This window comes from Macrotis lagotis, chromosome 5 (genome assembly GCF_037893015.1).
Source record: "Macrotis lagotis isolate mMagLag1 chromosome 5, bilby.v1.9.chrom.fasta, whole genome shotgun sequence".
Taxonomy (NCBI): domain Eukaryota; kingdom Metazoa; phylum Chordata; class Mammalia; order Peramelemorphia; family Peramelidae; genus Macrotis; species Macrotis lagotis.
The window spans coordinates 230,675,802-230,688,396 of NC_133662.1; the positions used below are offsets into that span (position 1 = coordinate 230,675,802).

General features: G+C 37.6%; 1 pseudogene; it reads right to left on the reverse strand.

Moving 5' to 3' along the window:
• Window positions 1-8,612: 8,612 nt before the first annotated feature.
• Window positions 8,613-9,349, reverse strand: LOC141490109 (ras-related protein R-Ras2 pseudogene; annotated as a pseudogene).
• Window positions 9,350-12,595: the final 3,246 nt, after the last annotated feature.

Below are 12,595 nucleotides of genomic sequence, written 5' to 3' on the forward strand. Positions count from 1 at the left end.
ATAAGAACAAAAGAACTTTGAAGCTAATTTAGGCAAAAAAACCTAATCTTGTTCCCAAGTGGAAAGCTATCACAACCAAGGGTGACATTAGTTTATGATATAAAATTGTTCATATATATTATAGGGGAGGTCAATGAAAAACTAAGGGAAAGTTCCCAGCATATTGGATAGATGCTTTCAGAAGATTTAGGGGAGTAACTGGGCAAGAATCACGTATAATAAGATGTGAATGACTTGTAACCATGATCAATAAGATCAGAGATATGTGGGAATATGGGATTACTTGTGAATCCCTCTACAACATCCCTGAGAAATGGTAATCTAGCCTTGGCAATACTTTGTTTTTTGGAGGCAATTGGGGTTAAGGGACTTGCCTTAAGTCACAATACTAGGAAATGTCTGAAGCCAAATTTGAACTCAGTTTCTCCTGATTCTGGAACCAGCTCTCTAGCCACTGCATCACCTAAGCCTCCCTCTCTTCAATGCTTTTCAAGATGAGAAGTTTAATATATTACAAATGTTCTCTTTTCTTTCCAAACTTGTCTTTCTTTTCCAATCTATTCAACGTACCCCTGCTAAGGTGATTTTACTAAGGCACTATTCTATTGGCTCCCTATTATTGTAGGACCAAATATGAATTCCCTTGTTTGGCTTTTAAGGTTTTTAACAACTTGACTCCAATCTACCTTTCTTCAGTATTACATGTATATTTTCATGCATATTACAGTACAACTAAGCTATATCTTGAAACCTCTTTTGTATCCTATTATTTCAAGTCCCCTCAGATAATGTGGTTGTTCTCCTCTCTGTAAGCTCAAACTTACCTATTCCCTCCTTAAAACATGATGGCCAGAAATGAATATGTTGAATCTTCTCTGAAGTTACTTCCTCAACTTTCATTCACATTGGTGATCCTGGACCTCAAAGGGTGGCAGCTGCCATGACTCTCAGGATTCCAAAGCATAATTATTTAGGGGCAGGTTTTTTTTTTAGTACTTGACTCACAAGCCCCCATGGATATACTTCTTAGTAATTATCAGTCATTTGCTTAGCTTTTAGAAAAAGTATTTACTAAGCAAATTTAGCAAGAACAGTTTTTATAAAAGCAGTGGCCATAAGTCATTCTCCTCTTGCACTTATAAGATCCCTGGAGGAGAGTGGGCTCAAGGGTGAAGGCACTTATTTCCAATTCCTGGTGACTAGCAATATTTCCCAGTTCCTGGTTACTAGGGGTATTTCCAAGTTCCTGATAAAAATCAATGCCATCTTAGAAGAAAGAATAAAAATGAGACCATATGATATGCATTTAGGGCTCCTCCAAGCTGATCTATATAAATTAAAACTCCAAAAAAAAGGGGATGTATAAAAATAAGACAATGACATAGACTCATAATTTTTCAGTTCCTGGCTACTAGAAGTCTGTTTCTTTATTCATGAAATCCTCATAATGTTTGTCTTAGGTATAGCTTTTTTCCTGAGTTCTGAAGCTTAGCATGCCCTTATAGAGTTTGTAGCTGATTTTTCCATTGTGTGTCAAGTTGCGTTGATCAGCTCTTAACAAAGATGTTGCTGGCAGCCACATATATATATATATATATATATATATATAGACATATATGTATATGTCTATATATATACATATATGTATATGTATATATAAATTTTTACAAGGCAATGGGGTTAAGTGGCTTGCCCAAGGCCACACAGCTAGGTAATTATTAAATTTTATTAAATGTCTGAGGCCGGATTTGAACTCAGGTACTCCGGACTCCAGGGCTGGTGCTCTATCCACTGTGCAACCTAGCTGCCCAGCCACTGATATTCTATGGTCACTGTTACCTGACAAAATTATCAGATCTTTTGATTGGCCATCCAACAACATACCCTACATTGGGTATTGTTGAGTTTGGTGTCTTACTGACCAATTTTGTCTCTAGATATTCAGTTGTCTTTTCTTGGGAGACTGTTTGCTCTTGGCATGTCTTCTTTCTCTGGGGGTCTTGAATCTTCAGCTCCTGAATTTTCGAGCCTTCTTTCATTTGACTGAGTCCAAACTAACTTGAGGCATGCATCTATGTATGTATGTATATATATATATAATACATATATGTATATGTATATAGACTTGCCCAAGGTCACACAGTTAAGTAATTATTAAGTGTCTGAGGTGCTATTTGAACTCAGGTCCTCCTGATTCCAGGGCCAGTGCTCTAATTACTGTGCCACCTAGCAGTCCCTTGTATTTCCTTTTCTGAAAGGAAAAGGATAATGGTTTTTTCATGCATGCTCAAGTAATTTCAAGTGACCAAATGATCTTGAGGTTCCTTGTTTAGGTACCAAGGTTTTAGAGAATATGAAGGGGATCATTTGAGTAGGTGAAGGACTAAAGTCATCTGAATATAGGGCCAATAGGTGTGGATTTTTCTAATTCTGTGATTGTTACGATCAAGATGACTGGCAATGATTCAGAATTCTGTGAGTGACCTTGACCTCTTTAAATTAGGGTCTTTCCCAGGTCCTGGTTTGTTTTAGATACCAGTTTAATAGAAGCATAGGTTTAATGATGAAAGGCTCCCTCATTTTATAAAAGAAGACCATGAGGCACAAGAAATTTAAATAACTTGTCTGACGTCCTCTTTGAGAATGAAGGATAGAAAAAAAAAACCATTGTCATTGTTGTCCAGAGAGAAGAGATCGATGTAAAAGAAAATAATGTTTTTTCTTAAACAGCTTCTTTAAGTAATCTCTAACCCATTCTGTCAGTGAGTCACAAGAGGAAGTATGGATTACAAATCTTAATGGGTAGAGTACTTGTGTTTCTATATTAATTTAAGGGTTCCTGTGAGTCATTTGGGTGAAATAAAAACTATCCCATACCTGGGATGCCTATATTCTACATTGAGTATTTATTTATGTAGAAATCGGATACTCTATTACCTATGGGGTACCTAGGCACCAGTTGTATCTAAGCCGAATTCAACTCTGAGGTTTGCCATGTGTTAATGTGAGAAAATAACCCCTTCGGATCAGCCTTTAGAATATAACACATTCTGTGAAAACTCAGAGTACTTAGAGGGGTGGTCCTAGGTTATATTTACTATTCTTATGACTACTTTCATTTTGTTTGCAGGGCATCATGCCTTTGAAGAAAGTCTTCCTAAACTTCAGAAACATTCTCTTTTATATTTCCTTGATCCCCTGATCTAACTAAATGAGGTTAAGTCTGGCATGATTTCTTCTTAGTGAACCAAAGTTGGCTCATGGTGTTCAAAACTTCATCTTGTAAGTGCTTACCAACTGTCCATTTCATAAGCCTTTGCAGAATTTACCATGAGATCTATGCTTACAAAAGAGATAGTTTTAGGAATCTGAATTTCCCTTTCTTTAAAGAGGATATTTTCTTATTTCAGGGTTGCTCTACCCATACTATTTTCTATGATATGCCAACAATAACTGGTAGTAGATCAGAAATTACAGAATTCTGAAGTGTAATTTCCTCAAGGCCAGAGATTTAAACTTATTGGGAAGAATTAGATATTCTTACATGTTCTCTTTACCTACTTTTTTCTAATTACCTCTTCAGACTCCTTTTCACCAACAAAAAGATCATTCTCCTTAGTTTTCTCTTTGTTATCTATTCACATTATTCTATTTCCTCCAGGAAGGTCCACCATCCTTATTTCTCTCATTATGGGGAATAGAGTTTTCAAGACCATTACCATTTCTGTTGTCCTTGACGTATTTCTATTGTTTAATTATTCCCATTCAATACTTAGAAGTCCCTCTTAGTATCTGAAGCACTTTCAGTGGCTATTCTGAGTTCATCTGGGAAAGAAGTTCTGAGAAGTGAAGGATTGTAGCTACTGGAGTAAGAGAATGAGGGGAAATGATTCCCTCTTGGTTAAGGTGGAATGCAAACATAGCAGAAGTCTCATTTAGTTGAAATCATTTAAGTTAACATGAATGGAAGGCAAGGTGATAGCAGGTTTCTTTCTAGGTACAAGACATTATGATTTCCATTTTATTTATTTATTTTTTAGGTAGGTAGGTGGCATAGCGGACAGAGGGCTGAACTTGGAGTCAGGATAACTTAAGTTCAAATCTTACTCCAATATACCCTAGCTGTGTAACTCTGGGGTAGTCATATGACCTTTCTCAGCCTCAGTTTCCTTATATTTAACACAGGATTAAACAGCCTCTCTCTGGGGTTATCAGGATCACATGAGATTTATATATATTAAGTGACTTGCAGACTTTAAAAAAGTATTTAAATGCTAGCTATTATTATTATTAAGTATATTTTATCGATGCCCTTTGTTTTTACGGTGTAGTTATTTATTTTCATATCTCTTTAGCCTTAAATGCTCCCTTGTAACTGGAAAGAGCATTCTAACCGACTTAGAGTCCCTTCTTACAAGGTATGCTCTGTGCTGCCCTGGTAGCATCCCACTTTTCTGCCCAGAGGACAAAGGCATGTTTCATTTCTGTATCTGATCTCCAGATTGGATTTTCTTTTTGAAAGGTTTCTCTCTTACCTAGAGTTTGACATTAGAGAAATGAACAGTGAGTCTCTGTAGACACCTAGTGGTAATTTAGGGATGCAAAGCATGTGATATGTAGGACCTAAAGTCCAAAAATGTGACTGGGGACTAATTATAAATAACTTTGAAAAGGAAATGATGTGCTGGAATCCAGGGGCAGGATAATAGCACCTGCTCCTTAGTCTGATGTGCTCAGCTCACTTTTTTAAAAAGGATTTTTTCAAGGCAAATGGGGTTCAGTGGCTTGCTCAAGTCCACACAGCTATGTAATTATTAAGTGTCTGAGGCCAGATTTGAACTCAGGTACTCCTGACTCCAGGGCTGGTGCTCTATCCATTGCACTACTTAGCCGCCCCTCTCAGCTCAGTTTCTAGAGAAAATATATAGAAGGTCTATAACTGAAACCTATATAATATATTGGAAGTCAGACATGGTGTATTATCTAATAATAAGAAAAATGACCGACTTTTGTATAGTATTTTAATATTTTTCAAATTAGTTTATGCACACCCTCTCGTTTGTTCTTCACAACCATGCTCTGAGGTAAATGGTATAGCTCTTGTTATTGCACTCCAATCCTAATTCTTAGAACTTTTCTTTACTGTGCCACAGCAGCCTTCTCATCCTAAAAGCTGACTTTTCCTGCTAGGTCTTCTCATACTCTACCCCTGAAGCCCCTTCTTCAGATTGACTAATTCTTCCCAGAATCTCCAATTTAAGTGAAAGTGCCCAGACCAGTCACATAATCATCATCATCACCTCCACCACTATCACCACAATCATCATCATCATCATCATCATTATCGTCATCATCATAATTACCACCACCATCATCATCACAACCATTATTATCATCATCATCATCACCAGCAGTATCTTCATCGTCATTGCAGCTAACACTTTATATAGCACTTTAAGGTTTCAAAATCATTATAGATATTCTCTCATTTGATCATTTCCATAACCACATGAGGTAGGTGCTATTATTATACACATTTTACAGAAGAGGAAACTAAGACAAATAGGTTAAGTGTCTTGTTCAAGGTCATATATCTAGTATATGTCTTAGGTAGAATTCAAATTTAGGTATTTCTGATTTCAAATATTCATAACCAATTATCCTGACATGTATTCCTGACTTCCTGGAGACTGCCCTTTATGGACATCTACCTTTATACTTTCTGGTCTGCCCTTATGCCCTTTATGGACATCTATCTTTACAATACAAGCTCCCCGAGGATAGGAAATAATTTTCCTTTTACTTCTATTTGTATTCTCAGGGTATAACCAAGTGCCTCCCCATAATAAGAGTTTATTGGCGATGATTTTTGGGACAACAGCTTACACTATTGGACAAAAATTGGCTGGAAAAATCGGAAAACAGTTTGGCAGAAACTAAGCACAGACCAACATCTCACTCTGTATATACTAAGATAAAGTCAAAATGGGTACATGACTTAGACATAAAGAGTGATATCAAAAATACACCAGAGGCACATAGAAAAACTTACCTGTCAGATCTATGACTAAAGAAGGAGTTTATGACCAAAAAAAATTAGAGAGGATCACACAGGAAGTAAAATGAATAGTTCTGATTGTATGAAATTAAATAGCTTTTGCATAAACAGAACTAATGACTTAGAGCCCCTTCTTAGAATGCAGGCTATATTCTGTCCTTGTAGCCCCCCACTTTTCTAACTAGAGGATAGAAATATGTTTGAATATGGTATCTGATCTCCAGATTGGGTTTTCTTTTTGAAAGGTTTCTCTCCTACTTTGGCATCACTGAGTTAGAAATTAGAGAAATGAATAGTTAGTCTCTATAGACACCTAGTGGCAATTTAGAGGTAATAGGCACATGACTCTTGGAAGTTCTGGGCAGCTTTCAGCAGTTGGCATAATATTTTCAACTATGTTGTCAAGCATTTAAATACTTTTTTAAAGTCTGCAAGTCACTTAATATATATATAAATCTCATTTGATCCTGACAGTCTCCAAAAATGTGATTGGGGACTTATTCTGAATAACCTTGAAAAGGAAATAGTGTTCTGGCATCCAGAGGGAGGATAATGGTGCCTGCTCTTTAGTCTAATGTGGTCAGCTCAGTTTTCTATAATATAGAAGGAGGGCTAAAATTGAAATCTATGTGGCATGTTGGAAGTTAGTCTTGGTGTTTTGTCTAAAAGTAAGGATAATTACTGACTTTTGTATAGTATTTTAAGATTTTCAAATTAATTTACGTACACTATCTTATTTGTTCTTCACAATTGTTCTGTGAGGTAAATTAGAAAGAAAACAAAAAACTGGGAGAATTGTGTATACTTATATTTCTAAAATATATAGTGCAGCTAAATTTTATTTATTTATTTTTTAGGTTTTTGCAAGACAAATGGGGTTAAGTGGCTTGCCCAAGGCCACACAGCTAGGTAATTATTAAGTGTCTGAGACTGGATTTGAACCCAGGTCTTTCTGACTCCAGGGCCGGTGCTTTATCCACTGTGCCACCTAGCTGCCCCTGCAGCTAAATTTATAAAAAATAAGAGCCATTCTCCAGTTGATAAATGGTCAATAGATATGAACAAGCAGTTTCCAAAAGAAGAAATCAAAACTATCAAGCATCACATGAAAAAAAAAATACTCTAAATGACAACTTAGTAGAGAAATACAAATTTTTTTTTGTCATTGTCAGTCTCTTTAATTCTAGCACCCAAAGCTCTACAAGGGCATATACTTTATCAACTTCGTGGGGCTGTTGTACACATTTGGTAGAGTGGTGATTGTGCAATACCACTTAGCATCTCAAAATCAGGGAGCATAGTCTTGAATTGTTTAAACACAATTCACAAAACTTTAAAAAAAATCAGAAGCCATCCACAGTTAAACAAAGAGTCAGCTTGTACAGTTTAATACTTCATGTAAATGGTCAGTCTCCAGTAAGGGCTATGGATTTTGAGATCCACATCTTGGGAGTTGTACCTGTGATAGTATCTTGGGCAGGGATGTGACTGGCCAAAAGTGGGCCCTACAAAAGCCCAGAAAAATAAAGAGAAGTTTTACCACAGTTTCTGCAGCTTCCACATTTGCTTTTGTGTGTCAGTTAGAAGTGAACTGTGAGAATTAAATACTCATCTTTACATATGCACAAGTTATGCTGTGAAAGCATATTGGCTTACAAACATATAAAAATACTTGTTAACTAGTTTGATAAGAAAATAATGTATAAAAGTATATAGCAAAAACATTAATCATCTCTGACCCTGGAAAGATCAATTCCATTTTTTTTATATTACATCAAAACAAAAACAACTACAGTTTGTTTTCTTGAACCCCCCATCCAGAAATGCTCAAAAAGGAAGATAGACACAAATGATTGTTTGACGACCCCTTCCCCCTCAAATAAATGGCTGAGAAAGATCCCTAAGAACTGAAATGCTTGCATCCAGAGTGAGCCCAGGTATTTGGCCACAGAGAATACCACCATCATCAGCCTTACAGCACAAAAATGGCAGCAGTAGTAAGATTCCTATAGCTGTTCTGGACACATAAAAAAAATACAGTAGATGGTAGAGTGCTTCTGGACACTGGAAACCAGAAGATACAGTGATCTAAGAGGCCTAAAACACCTCATTTTGATAATTCATTTCAGTGGGTTTAAGGCTAACTGAAGTTGAAATCAAATTTTATTCTCTTGGGCAAAAAAGCTAATTCACATTTTCTCCCAAAACAAAACAAAAACCCACAACAAAAACTCCCTGGGTTTTGATTTTTGATCTCAGAAGTTAAAAATTAATCATTTTGCATACAATGAGTTCAGTTTGGAAAACAACTGGGTACTCAAGGGTGATTCATCCTCACTATGAGTGTAAGCCCTTAAAGAATTGTGTTAATTGTGTGTATGTGTGTCTATGTGTATACACACATATAGATATCTAGCTTAAAAAGAGTAATTGGATGGTCTTAGAGAAGCAGTCTTAGTGTTTTCATTAAGTCTGTCCTGACATGACCAAAAAATCAGCATCATCACCATCACCACCAGCTCCAGGCCAGGATTCTTGAAACAATGGTGGCCATTTCAAGGACATGCTTGCATAGGGCTAAAGAGGTACCCAACAGGATGTAAACTGGAGGGAAGAAAGGAGCAGATGAGGGCTTTTTTTCTGGTAGTCGGCAGCTAAAATTCAGGGGATTCTTAAAAAATGACACAATGGCAGCCTTTCTTGTCTTTCTCTTTCCTTGCTGGTTCTGGGGAAGGAGGACATTCTTGCTCTTGAAATTTCCTGATAAGCCGGCCAAGTTCATGGAAAGCTTGGCCTATATTCATTCTAATTTTTGCAGATGCCTCCATGTATGTCACCTTGAATTGTGGTGCAAGTTGCTGCCCTTCTTCTGGTGTTAGCTGTCTTGGATGGTCAAGATCTGCTTTATGACCAACTAAAATCAGTGGAAACTCATCTCGGTCCTTTACTCTGAGAATCTGTCTTGGAAATTTATCAATTTCTTCAAAGCTTCCTTTATCAGGGACTGAAAAGACCAGCCAAAAGCCCTCGCCAGTCCTCACATATTGTTCTCTCATTGCCCCAAATCCTTCTTGAGCTGCAGTATCCAGAATATCGAGTCGCGCTGCTCCATCATCTATCACACGCTGTTTAGTCTATGAATCTTCAATCGTTGGGTGGATCAGAATCTGTGACAAAATAGGACTGGATGAACTGGAGGGTGAGAGCCGACTTGCCCATGCCGCCGCCTCCCACCACCACGAGCCGGTCCTTCTCCGGCCCGGAGCCGTCCCGCCAGCCCGCCGCGGCCATGGGGTGCCCGGCCCCGCCGAGGCCCCGCTCCGCTCTCTTCTCCACCCCTCCGGGGCGCCAGCGGCGGGCGAGAAATACAAATTAAGACAAAGCTGAGACATCAGCTCTCACCTATCAGAAAAAAAAAATGACAATGCTGGGGAGAATTTGGAAAACTTGGGACACTGTTGGTGAAGTTGTAGACTAATTTAATTATTCTGGAGAACAATTTGGATCTATGTCCAATGGGCTACAAAACTGAGTATAAGGGCCAGCAGCTACAGACCTAAGTCTGTATCTCAAAGAAATCAAAGAAAATGGAAAAGAACCTATTTATACAAAAATATCTAGAGCATATCATTTTGTGATAGTAAAGAATTGGAAATAAAGGGGATGCACAACAGTTGGGGAATGACTGGAAAGTTGTGGTACGTGATTATGATGTTACACCATTGGGCTATAAGAAATGTTAAGCAAGATAGTTTCAGAAAAGCCTAGGAAGACTTACATGAACTAATACAGAGTGAATTGATTAAAGCCAGGAGAACATTGTACACAGTAGCTGCAATATTATAAGGGCAATCAATAGCAAAAGACTTAAGATAATCTGATCAAGACAATGGAACAAGACAAAAGGACATGGTGAAAAATGTATCCACCTCTAGAGAGAGAACTGATAAGCTCTAAATGCAGACTGAAGCATATTTTTAAAACTTTATTTTTCTTGTTTATTAGTCTGCATTTTCTTTTACAAGTTAGCTAATATGGAAATATGCTTCACATATCTTCACATGTATAATTAATTGTTTGCTTGGCTTTTTGATATTAATTGCTTGACTTCTTAAGGATGGGGGAGGGAGGGAGAGAATTTAGAACTCAACATTTAAAAAATCAATGGGAAGTATTTAATGAAATAAAATATATTAAAATGAATGTAATGGAAAGTAGCATGTCAGGAGAAATGACAAAAGGAAAGATTTTTAATAAAACCTAGCAAAACTTGTATGAATCATGTAGAATGAAGTAGGCAAATCATAGGAGAAGTTTATACGACAATAACTTTGTTTAAAAAAAGCTACTTTGAAAGACTTAAGAATTCTGATGAATGCAAATGACCAATCATAATTTCAGAGGACCCATAATGAAACATTCTGCTCACCTTCTGACAGAGAAGTGATGATCTCTGGGTGCAGACACACACACACACACACACACACACACACACACACACACATACACAAAGTGTTCTAGCCAGTGTAGGAATGTGTTTTGTTTTACTATTTGCTACAAGGATACTTCTTTTTCCTTTTATTTTCTTTTATCTCTTTCCCCCTCTCTTTCTTTCTTCTGGGGGAAAAGGAAGGGAATCGGGAATCAGCATTTATAAAGATTTTATATATATATATATATATATTATATATATGTATATGTGTGTGTGTGTGTGTGTGTGTACATATACATATATATATTTTTCATTTGATTCTCACAAAAATCCTGTCAGGCCCACTATGTCATCAGATGCTTCTATGGGGCGAGAAGAGGAAAAGCATTTCTGTTAATGGAAAAGATAAAGTGATTATGATGATGATGATGATAATGATGATGGTTGCTTTTCCTTCTTGATGACCATGGCATCAGGGAGGTGATGCCATGACAAGCACGTGAATTGGATTTGAGTGAGGGGGGCTCTGTTAAGTCACCAGCCTCATTTTCTTATTTAGAGTCATCTGGATCCAATGGCCAATTATGAATCAGGATGTTTGAAGAAGACCCTGGATGCCAGGCAATGAGGGTTAAGTGACTTGCTCAAGGTCACACAGCTAGTGTCAAGTGTCAAGTGTCCTGATCTCCTGACTCCAAGGCCAGTGCTCTATTCACTGTGCCACCAAAGTAAAATTAAAAAAATAAAGGCCCCCCCCCCACACACATTGAGCAAACTCATCCAAAGAACTTCATAGAAAAGGTTGTCATTCATAAGTGGGCAGGACATGACACTTGAAGTTCTGGGCAGCTTCTAGCAGGTGGCATAATATTTTCAACTATGTTGTCAAATGCCTTCAATGAGAATGAACATAATACCAAGGTCAGCTAGCTACCAACTGATGGTAAATTCTTCAACTTGAAAGGACTGCAAACCAAGGCCAAAGTGGAGGGAATGTTGGTGTAGGATCTTCTGTTTGCAGATGATTATGAGGTCAATGCAGCTGAGTTGAAACAAAATATGGATCATTTCTCTGCTTCTTGTGCTCTTTTTAACTTAAAAATTAATATCAATACAAAAATCCAGGTGCTTCATCATCTGACACCACACCATCCATGTGTGGAATCATCAAACAGCAAATGGAGAAGTTTAGAATTCTGTAGATAAGTTCATTTACTTTGACAGTGTCCTTTCCAGGGATGTACACAATGATTGATATTGACACACACATTGCCAGAGCTAGCTCAGTGTTTGGGAGGCTCCAAAGGAAAGTGTAGGAGAAAAAAGGTATTAGACTGACACTAAACTGAAGGTCTACAGAACTGTTGCGCTGACCTCATTGCCATATACCTGTGAAACCTGGACAGTCTACTAGCATCATGACAGGAAACTGAATCTTTTCCATTTAAATTGTCTTAGATTTCAAGGATCACCTGGCAGGAGAAGATAACCAGACATTGAGGTCCTTTCTTGAACTCAAGTGTCAAGCATTTAAGCTCTACTATATTGAGTGAATTCTGATGGGTTGGCCATGTTTTTTGAATGACAAATGTATACTTGCTAAAACGACCACTTTATGTAGAACTCACATAGGGCAAGTGCTCACATAGTGGTTAGAAAAATTGATACAGGAATACTTTCAAGGTCTCTCTTACTAACTTTAGAATTGATTGCATGATATTGAGAGACACTGGAACAGGACCACCTCGCATGGTGTGACTTCATCAAAGAAGGTGCTATGCTTGATGAGTAAAGCAGATTGGAAATAACTTAAAAGAAACATGAGATGTATGAATTTAGAGACATGCCCCCAAATGTTCACATGGACTATTAGTGCTCATCCTATAATAGAACAATCTGAATTGTTCTGGTCTGATCAGTCACTGAAACATTATAATTGACTTTGAGAACAAAGAACAACCTTACAATTCTAGGCAGCTCCACAGGTGGTAACATGGCCTGCTGTAGTACTAGGCAATTCCAGCAGGTGGCATCATGACCTCCCGCAGTGCTAGACAGTTCCAACAGGTATCACGGCCTCCTGCAGTGTTAGGCAGCTCCAGCAG